Below are 8,725 nucleotides of genomic sequence, written 5' to 3'. Positions count from 1 at the left end.
GTCTGCTTCTCAGCATGATCTTTGTTTGGATTTTGGTATTTATTTACCTCTCTAACCTACTTGGTTTAGATTAGATTAGATTAGATGCATAGAATGGTCAAAGAAACAATGTATAGTAAAAGGTAAGTTCTGAAAAATGACATGTATGATACTAAAATAAATAAAATGTCTTGTCTTTGACTTCTCCAACCAAAAGATAGTTTCATCCTTCCTGTGCAGAGCTCTGTGCTTCATTTCTGTTCTACTTTCTATTTTTCTTTGAAAAAAACAGTCAATTGTAACTTAAATAAATAATAAATGGAAATAAATTCATTTAAGTATAGGTATAGACCTATGTGTGATATTAGATGTGTCAGAGTGCTTGTATCACCAGCTAATACAGGTCCTTACTTCAATGACAATGGAAATCAAAACAGAGGCATTTTGCTTACATTTGCAGGAAAAAGCTTTAGTTGGAAAGAAAGAGGAAAATGAAGCAGACACAAGGCCTGGGAGTACAGATGAATGAGTGACCTGGGTTCAATTCCCAAAACAAAAAAAAAAGACAAACTTGGAAGAAACAAAACAGTAGAATTCTTCACTCATAGTAAGTTCACTCATATTTTTATTAACAAATAGAAAAATCTTTAAAAATACACACATAAATATTAAAGCTGGTAAATGAATTAACCAAATTTTAGAATGCAAGATTAACACAATATCAATTGTATTTCTATATATGAACAATGAAAATAGAAGTTAAGAAAATAATTTCATTTAGAATACCATTCAAAAGTTTTAAACAAGGCTGGGGATTTAGCTAAGTGGTTCCACCAACTGCCTCCAAAGCACAAGGACCTGAGTTCAATCCCTGGTACTAAAAAAAAAAAAAAAAAGTTTTAAATATTTATGAATAAATATAAGCATAAAAGTAAAAGACTTATACACTGGAAACTATAACACATTGGTGAAAGAAATCAAAGAAGTTATAATGGATGGAAAGATGTGTTTATTATTTGGAAATTTAATAAGGTAAGGTTTTTCTATATCTATTTCTCATCAAGATTTTTATCAAAAATAGACACCGGATTTTGTCAAGGGCTTTTTCTGCATATGTTGAAATGATCATTGATTTTTATCCTTTTGTTTTTGTGCTGTACTACATTTACTGGTTTGTGTATGCTGAATCATCTTTGCATTCTTGGAATTAAGCCAACTTTGTCATGATGTATGATCTTTTTAATAATTTTTTGCTTTCTGTTTTCAAGTATCATGTTGAGGATTTTTGCATTCATGTTCATTAAGGAAATTTGCCTGTATTTTTTTTCTCATTTCTTGTTGTTGAGTCCTTTTCTGGGTTTGGTATTAAGGTAATGCAAGCTTCAAGGAATGAGATTGGAGGTGCCCCTTCCCCTCCAATTTCATGGAGAAGTTGGAATAGGACTGGTGCAATTTCTTCTTGAATATTCTGGTAAAACCTAGTGGTGAACTCTTCAGCCCCTGGGTGTTTCTTTGTTGGGAGAGTTTTTATTACTGGCTCTATTTCACTGCTTTTTACTCGTTGGTTCAGGTTTTTTACAGATTCTTGGTTCAGTTTTTGTAATTTACATATGTCTAAAAATATGTCTATTTTTTCTGGGTTCTCCAATTTATCTAAATGTAAGTTTTTAAATAGTGTCTTATAGTAATCAGGATCTTAGCAGCATTTGGTTGTGATCTCACCTTTATCAATTCTGACTGCACTGATATTAGTATTTTCTTTCCTTCTTTAGTCAGTGTGGCTGAGTTTATTAATTTTGTTTACTCTTTTAAAGAATTAATTTTAAATTCATTTATCCTTTCTACTGTTTAGTCTCCATTTTATTTATTTCCACTGTTATCTTGACAATTTCCTTCATCCTACAAGTTTGGATTTGCACTGCTCTTTTGCATCATTAGATTACTTTTTAGAATTACTTTCTTTTTCTAACGTGAGCACTCACAGCAATAAACTTTTTTCTTAGAACTGCTTTCATTATGTTCCATAACTTTTGGTACATTGTGCTCCCATTGTCATTTGATTCTAGGAACTTTTAAATTTCTTCCTTGATTCCTTCTGTGACCTGGTTGATTATTTGAATGTATTATTTAATCTCCGTGTGTTTGCACTGTTTCTGTTGGATGTGCTGTTGATTTGCACTTTCATCTGAGTCCTGTGAGCACTATGAGCTGAGTCTTGCTGCTGAGTGCCTGCTCAGCACAATACACTGTGAGTGCTGCCTGTCACTTCCAGGGGGACACAGTGGAGCTGTCAATGGCCAGAGTGAAATGGACTGCAATTGGACTACAGGAATTTTTGGTGGATTCCATATCTTTACTTGGAGAAGAGATAACATGGGCAACTTTCTCAAAGATCATCAGTCTGCACACATCCATCTTACTGTATTAAATCATACACACAATATGATTGTTGGTATAATTTATATCTAGAATTTTATTCTAAATAAAGTAGCTTGGGAAAAGGAGCTTTACAAACTATAAAGTACTTTTGAAAGACAAGAACATAATTTGCAATTAATTCAGCCATGCAGTATGAGTGTAGAGGTTTGTGGAACTTCCCAGACATAGCTTTGTCCTGCAGCCTAGGCTGGGATTAAGGAAGAATGGGCAGGATAGGGCTTTAACCTGGGCAGGAAATCCAAGAGCCAACTCAGGTCCCATGGAGAGCCAGGAGATGGAAGCTGGACATGGAGCAGGAGGGGCACATTGTTCATTTCCCTGTTCTGGCTGAAGAAGGAGGAGCCAGCAGTGCAAATACAAGTGCATTTCTGGAGTACGGGGTTGACTGGGCACTGCAGCAAGGTGGCAGGGCATCTGCACCTGGACAAATATCCACTACTTTTCTTTTCTTTTTTTTTAAAGGCACCACATCATTTTATTTGTTAAATAATCATATCATCTTTACCATAACTAAAATAACTGATAATAACTGCTTAATATTTGATATCTAAAGTGTTCCAATTTCTATTGATGTCATATTTATACCTCACAATTATATTGAACATTTGCAGTATGTTGGGATCCAAAAATGTCAATATATTGTAATTGGTGCTAATACAGGTCAAATTTCTTAAACTTGTGTTTCTGGTCTCTCTTTTTCCTTAGTTTATTAATTGAAGAAATCTGGTTTTTGGCCTTATAAATCTTGCCACCATCTGTATTTTCCTGATTCTATCCACATGGTATTTTCAGTATATTTGTAGGTGGATATAGAATCAAGTCAGATTTCTTTCTTTTTTTTCTTGGTAAGAATGACTAAGGGTCTATTTTATATATTCTTTCAAAGAACCAGGTCTTGATTCTTTGTATTGTGTTTTCCCCCACTGTGGTCATACTGAATATAAAGACACCAGCCAATATTTTTCCTTTTAAAATAGGTATCAAAACTTAATCTCAAAAAAAACCTTAATCTGTTATAATTTATCATTACCTTTGATGGTAGTCAGGTTTTATGGCTAGGGAGGACAAAGTTTCAGAATTAAACAGTTTCATGCGAGTGAGGCTTGGATGTCCTTAGTGTCTTTGGGTTTCTTCTTGAAGGGTAAGCTGTGCCATCCAGTGCACACTTCACACTGATTAGACAACTGAAGTTACAAGTACAGCAACCAGTGACTCCAACCCAGTGCTGATTATGTAGCTTTTTCTCAGGAAATGGAGGCTTCAAAAAGGAGTAATCCGACTTTCTCAAAGTAGACTCAGATTTGAGCCATGTCTTTGACCAGAGCCCATGTCATCACATGCTGTTAATACCATGCTATTAATACCTGGCTATAGAAGAACAGCACAGCTATAAAAGCTCTTGTTCTTGGGGCCTGGGATTTAGCTCAGTGGCACTTCTCCTGCCTCGCAAGTGCAAAGTTCTGAGTTCGATCCCCAGGACCTCCCCCCAAGCTCTTGTTCCTGTTGACCATGATGACACATGCCTAGAGCCCCAGCACTTGAGAGAATGAGGCAGAAAGACCCTGAGCTGGAGGTCAGGCCCTATCACACAGTGAGGCTGTCTCCGCCCCTGCCCCCTAAGGTCATCTTAAATAACAACTAGCAGTGATGCCCAAGTCTTCTGACCAGCCTTACTTTAGGGTTAACACCATTGTCACTTTCCCTTCCTGTATGAATAAAAGCAAAAGGTCCAAACTTTCCTTTTTCAGCAACAACAGCCTAGAATAATGTTCATACTATTTTTCTTCAGGCAACAGGAACTAACTTGTCAATGCCAACAACTGATGTAAGTTCATCTTCTGCCCATAGTGAACCTGGAAGGCGTGCTGTTCCCTCCAGCTGAGTTTGGCATAGGCCTCCTTGTTACTAAGGACATCCTGCTCAGTTTTTAAGTCTGTGGTGTAGGTCTGCAGGGTCAAAAGAGCACTGCCTCACAGCAGCTGTCTCCATGATGCTTTGAGTTTCGGGATACTGGTGATGGTCAAGCTGTTCTCTTCTCTTTCCTTCTTTCCCCATCCATCCCAGTCCTTACAGGCTCTGAACTCCTCAGCAGGCGTACATAGCACCTTGAGTGTGGTGGTCAGCTCCGCGTCAGTCAGCACCTCCTCACGCCCAATCACGAATGCCTCCTCTTCCCCTACCATCCTCATTTTGCATAAGAAATCCCAGCGCTCAAATAGGAGGAGCTTCTCAGCTTCCCCTTTCACTCCCTGTAAGGCCGCTTCAGGAGCTGTCACCATCTGAATGTCAGCTGTGTCATCTGTGTTGTCAGCATACGGCTCAACAAAACCATACATACGAATCAGCTGCCAGTCAGCCATTTGCTCATAAGTGTTGAAAAGCTCATGGCCTTTAGGAATGGACCAAGTAGCCACCATCCAAAGGTAATCTGCAGAGTCCTCTAGATTGGCATCGTGGTTGGCTAAGTGGTTTAGTAAGTCTGAGGCAGGCACTATCAAAGGTGAGTTTGGCTCCTTTTCCTGGTCCTCTTCCTCAAGGGGTTCTTGGAAACTATAGACCATCACCAAGAGCCTCGAGCTGGTGATAGAGTCCCAAGGAGCGGACACTGGGACCGAACAGGTCTGGATGGGCTTTCGTGAAGGGCAGAGCGATGGCATAGTACTCTCTGTGGATGTTGACCAGGTCCTTGTCCGCAGCCTCAGGGACACCCGTGCCCTGCAGCAAGCGCCGCTGCTCCTCCTCCTCCTCCTCCTCGGGCCTTGGGACTCAGCTCCAGCCCCACCCACCCGCAAGCAGCTCAGGAAGCCACGGTGCGGGTCCTGCTGGGACTGCAGCGGGAGGGGTGAGGGGACAGTCTGGGCCAGTCGCCAGGCTCCGCGCGCGCTTCCCAGGGCACTAGCTCCTGGTATGTGTTTTAGTGTCCATTAATTTCTGCTCTGCTCTTTACAATTTCCTTCTTTGTGCAATCTCTGGGTTTAGATTGCTCTTGGTTTTTCTAAGATCCTGACATGCATCAATAGATTATTTATTTGGGTTCTCTCTTTTTTTCATGTGGGCATTCACTGCTATAGGACTTCCCTCATAGGACTTCCTTCATAGGACTGCTTTCACTGTATCCTGTATGTTCTGCTATGTTTTTTCTGGCATTATCAGTTAATTCTAGGAACTGTCTTATTTCTTCCTTAATTTCCTGTGTAACCCATTGATTATTCAGGAGTTCGTGGTTTTATTTTATTGTGTCTGCATAGTTTCTGTGGTTTTCTTTGTTATTGACTACTAGTTTCATTGCAGTGTTCCACTACTTTTCTTTAACTGTCTCCCACCCCATCTTTCTGCTATCCGTGCACCTGCACCCTGCAGTCTGGGTAAACTTCCTAGAACTGAAACCTCATCCCACTCCTACCCCTGCATCTACCTCAGTGAGCTTCCATCACAAGTCTGAGTTACTGTACTGCTGTGAGAAGCTCCTGGATCTGGCCCTGCCCACCCTCCAGGCAGTTCCCCTATGTGGCTCTGCAGTTCCCCAAAAGTACTGCCTCTTCCTCTCTTCACAGCAGGGCACAAGAGCACCCAGGAGGGTCTTAGAGCTGGTCAGCCCTGGGGATCACGTAGTACAGATGAGATGCAGAGAAGCCATTCACACTGGTGCCCGGGGCCATGGGGTCAGCGCTTCTGCAGGGCCTAGGCACGAGAGAGAAGGTGGTGGAAGTTCTGAGAGGGAAAGAGAAGGAGCCATAGCCTCAGAGCAGTCAATGTGGTCTGGGAGGAGTGGACAGGTACTCAGCTTCCTACATCACCATGTCTGCTGTCTCCCTTCCCTAATGAACTGAAGGGAGCAGCTTCCAAATTCCAGTCACCTGATGACCACTAACATCTGCTCCTTGCTAAATGCCAAGTGCTTCATGCAGCAGGCATTGTCACTGTCCTCACTGCATAGGTGGGGAAACTAAAGCATTGAGAGGTGGAATTGCATCTCTAAGTTCATGGCTGGATTGGAAGCCATGTTTTCTGGCTCTAGGAGCCATGCACCTGAGCTCTGAGACATGCTGCCTCTGAGACAGCCTGCAGCATGCATGTGGGTAAACTACCTTCTTCCAGGCTCTGTGATAGAGCTCTGGCCAGAGAGAAGCAAGCATAAGCAATGGACACTTCTGCCAGGCCTAGCCCTATGGCTTCCTGCACAGGTCTCTGGGCAGCCTCTCTCTTGACTCACCAGAGCAATGCATGCAGAGCACTCACTTGAGAGTCTGAGAAGTCCCAGGATATGGTGGCATCATGGGATAGAGGGAGAGCTCTGGAGCACAGCTGCCCAGTTAGGAACATCTTTATAGAGTTTTGACCCTGAGAAAACATTTTCCATTGCATGATTATTTTTTTACAAGGATTTGTTTGTTCTATCAGCAAAATGTAGTCTATTTTTTTAAAATCAGTCATGTATCACTGTGGTATGATGCTTCTAACTCTTTCAGGAAGATATCTAGAAGGGAGATAGCTGGGTCAAACAGAATCTGTAGTTTTAGTTCTTTGAGGTATCTCCACGCTGATTTCCACAGTGCTTGCACCAGTCTGCACTGGAGCAGGGTTCTTTTAGCCCACAGCCCTTCCAGCATTAGTTATTGGTTGATTTCTTGGTAGCAGCCATTATTTCTGGAGTAAGATGGAATCTCAGCATTATTTTAATTTTCATTTCACAAATGGCCAGTGATGATGAGCATTTTTCATATATTTATTTGCCATTTCTGCTTCTTAATCTGAGAAGTGTCTATTAATTTCAGATGCCCATTTTTGGATTGGATCTTTAAATTGGGGGAATCTAATTGTTTTTTAGTCCTTCATGTGTATAGAAGCATATTTTATAATAGTTAAATCTTGGAAACAGCCCATATGCTCATCAACAGATGAATGGATAAAGAAAATGTGGTGTTTTTATACAATGGAGTACTACTCTGCCTTAAAGAATGATAAACTTGAGACATTTTTACATAAATGAATCCATTTCAAGACCATAATCTTAAGTGGAATACATCAGACATACAAGTTTAAATATCATGTTGTTTCTCTCATGTGAGAAACCCAAAGGGTAAATAAAGAGAAAAATGGAGAATAGACATTGGGAACTAGGAAGAACTTGTTCAAATAAGGAGGGAAACAAGGAATGGGGAGAGAGAGAGGGAGGAAAAGAAGAGAAAATGGATTTTTAAAAGAGAGAAGAGAAGGACAAAATGGAAACAGAGCTTTTGTAAATGGGAAGGGAAGAAGGGTTGAAGGGAGAGGAGGTGAATGGGAAAAAAGAATTAAGGTATATTATGTCCAGGTACAAATTCCCCATGATGAATGTGATCATTATGCATGGTAATTATGTAATAATAAAAAATAAAGATTTAAAAATAAAAACCAATCGTAACTTTAAGGTGGAAAACTCTGGTAAAAACCACCTTAACCAACTGACCAAGAATAACGTCCCCAGTAATATGCCATATTGACATCCTAATGTCATTGTTCCTCCTAATAAGATGAACTAAGAAGGGTGCATTGCTGCAAAAAGTACATAGTCTCAACCAATAGAGTGAAGAGACAAGCTACAGAATGGGAAAAAATTGTCAGCAATTCCTCAGACAAAGGACTCATATCAAGAATTAAAGAACTCAAAAATGACACCTCCCAAAAAATGAAAAAACCCTATAAAAATGAGCAAGTAAAATGAATAGATGCTTCACAGAAGAAAAAGCATAAATGGCCAATAAATACATGAAGAATTGCTTGACATCACTGGCCACTAGAGAAATGCAAACTAAAACAACACAGATTCCATCTCACTCCAGAAAGATTGGCCATCATCAAGAAATCAAATGAGGACAAATGCTGGAGAGGCTTTGGGGAAAAGGAAAGCTTCTGCTATTGGTGGGAATATAAACTAATACAACCACTATGAAGATCAGTGTGGAGAATCCTCAGAAAACTAAAACTAGAAATTCCATTTGACCCAGGTATTCCTCTTCTAAGTATCTTCTCAACACAGTTAAAGACATCCTGTTACAGAGATCTATGCATACCCATGTTTATAGCAGCACAATTCATGACATCTAAGTCTTGGAAGTTGACCATATATCTATCAATAGATGAATGGATAAATAAAATGTGGTATTTATATACAATAAAGAAAAGCCATAAAGAAATAAACTTGAGTCATCTGTAGGAAAATGGATTTACCGTGAAACCATAATGTTAAGTGAAATAAATCAGACACACAAGCTTAAATATCACATTGTTTCTCTTATATAAGAAACTTAGAGTGCAAATAAAGAGC

General features: G+C 39.9%; 1 pseudogene; it reads right to left on the bottom strand.

Annotated features, from left to right (window-relative positions):
• Positions 1-4,217: 4,217 nt before the first annotated feature.
• LOC110348471 (N-lysine methyltransferase SETD6 pseudogene) lies at positions 4,218-6,692 on the bottom strand (annotated as a pseudogene).
• Between the last annotated feature and the right edge of the window lie 2,033 nt (positions 6,693-8,725).

Source organism: Heterocephalus glaber, unplaced genomic scaffold (assembly GCF_053883595.1).
Source record: "Heterocephalus glaber isolate CG9 unplaced genomic scaffold, H.glaber_assembly_v1.0 deba00001466, whole genome shotgun sequence".
In the NCBI taxonomy this organism is placed as follows: Eukaryota; Metazoa; Chordata; class Mammalia; order Rodentia; family Bathyergidae; genus Heterocephalus; species Heterocephalus glaber.
This window is presented reverse-complemented; position numbering and strand designations above follow the sequence as displayed.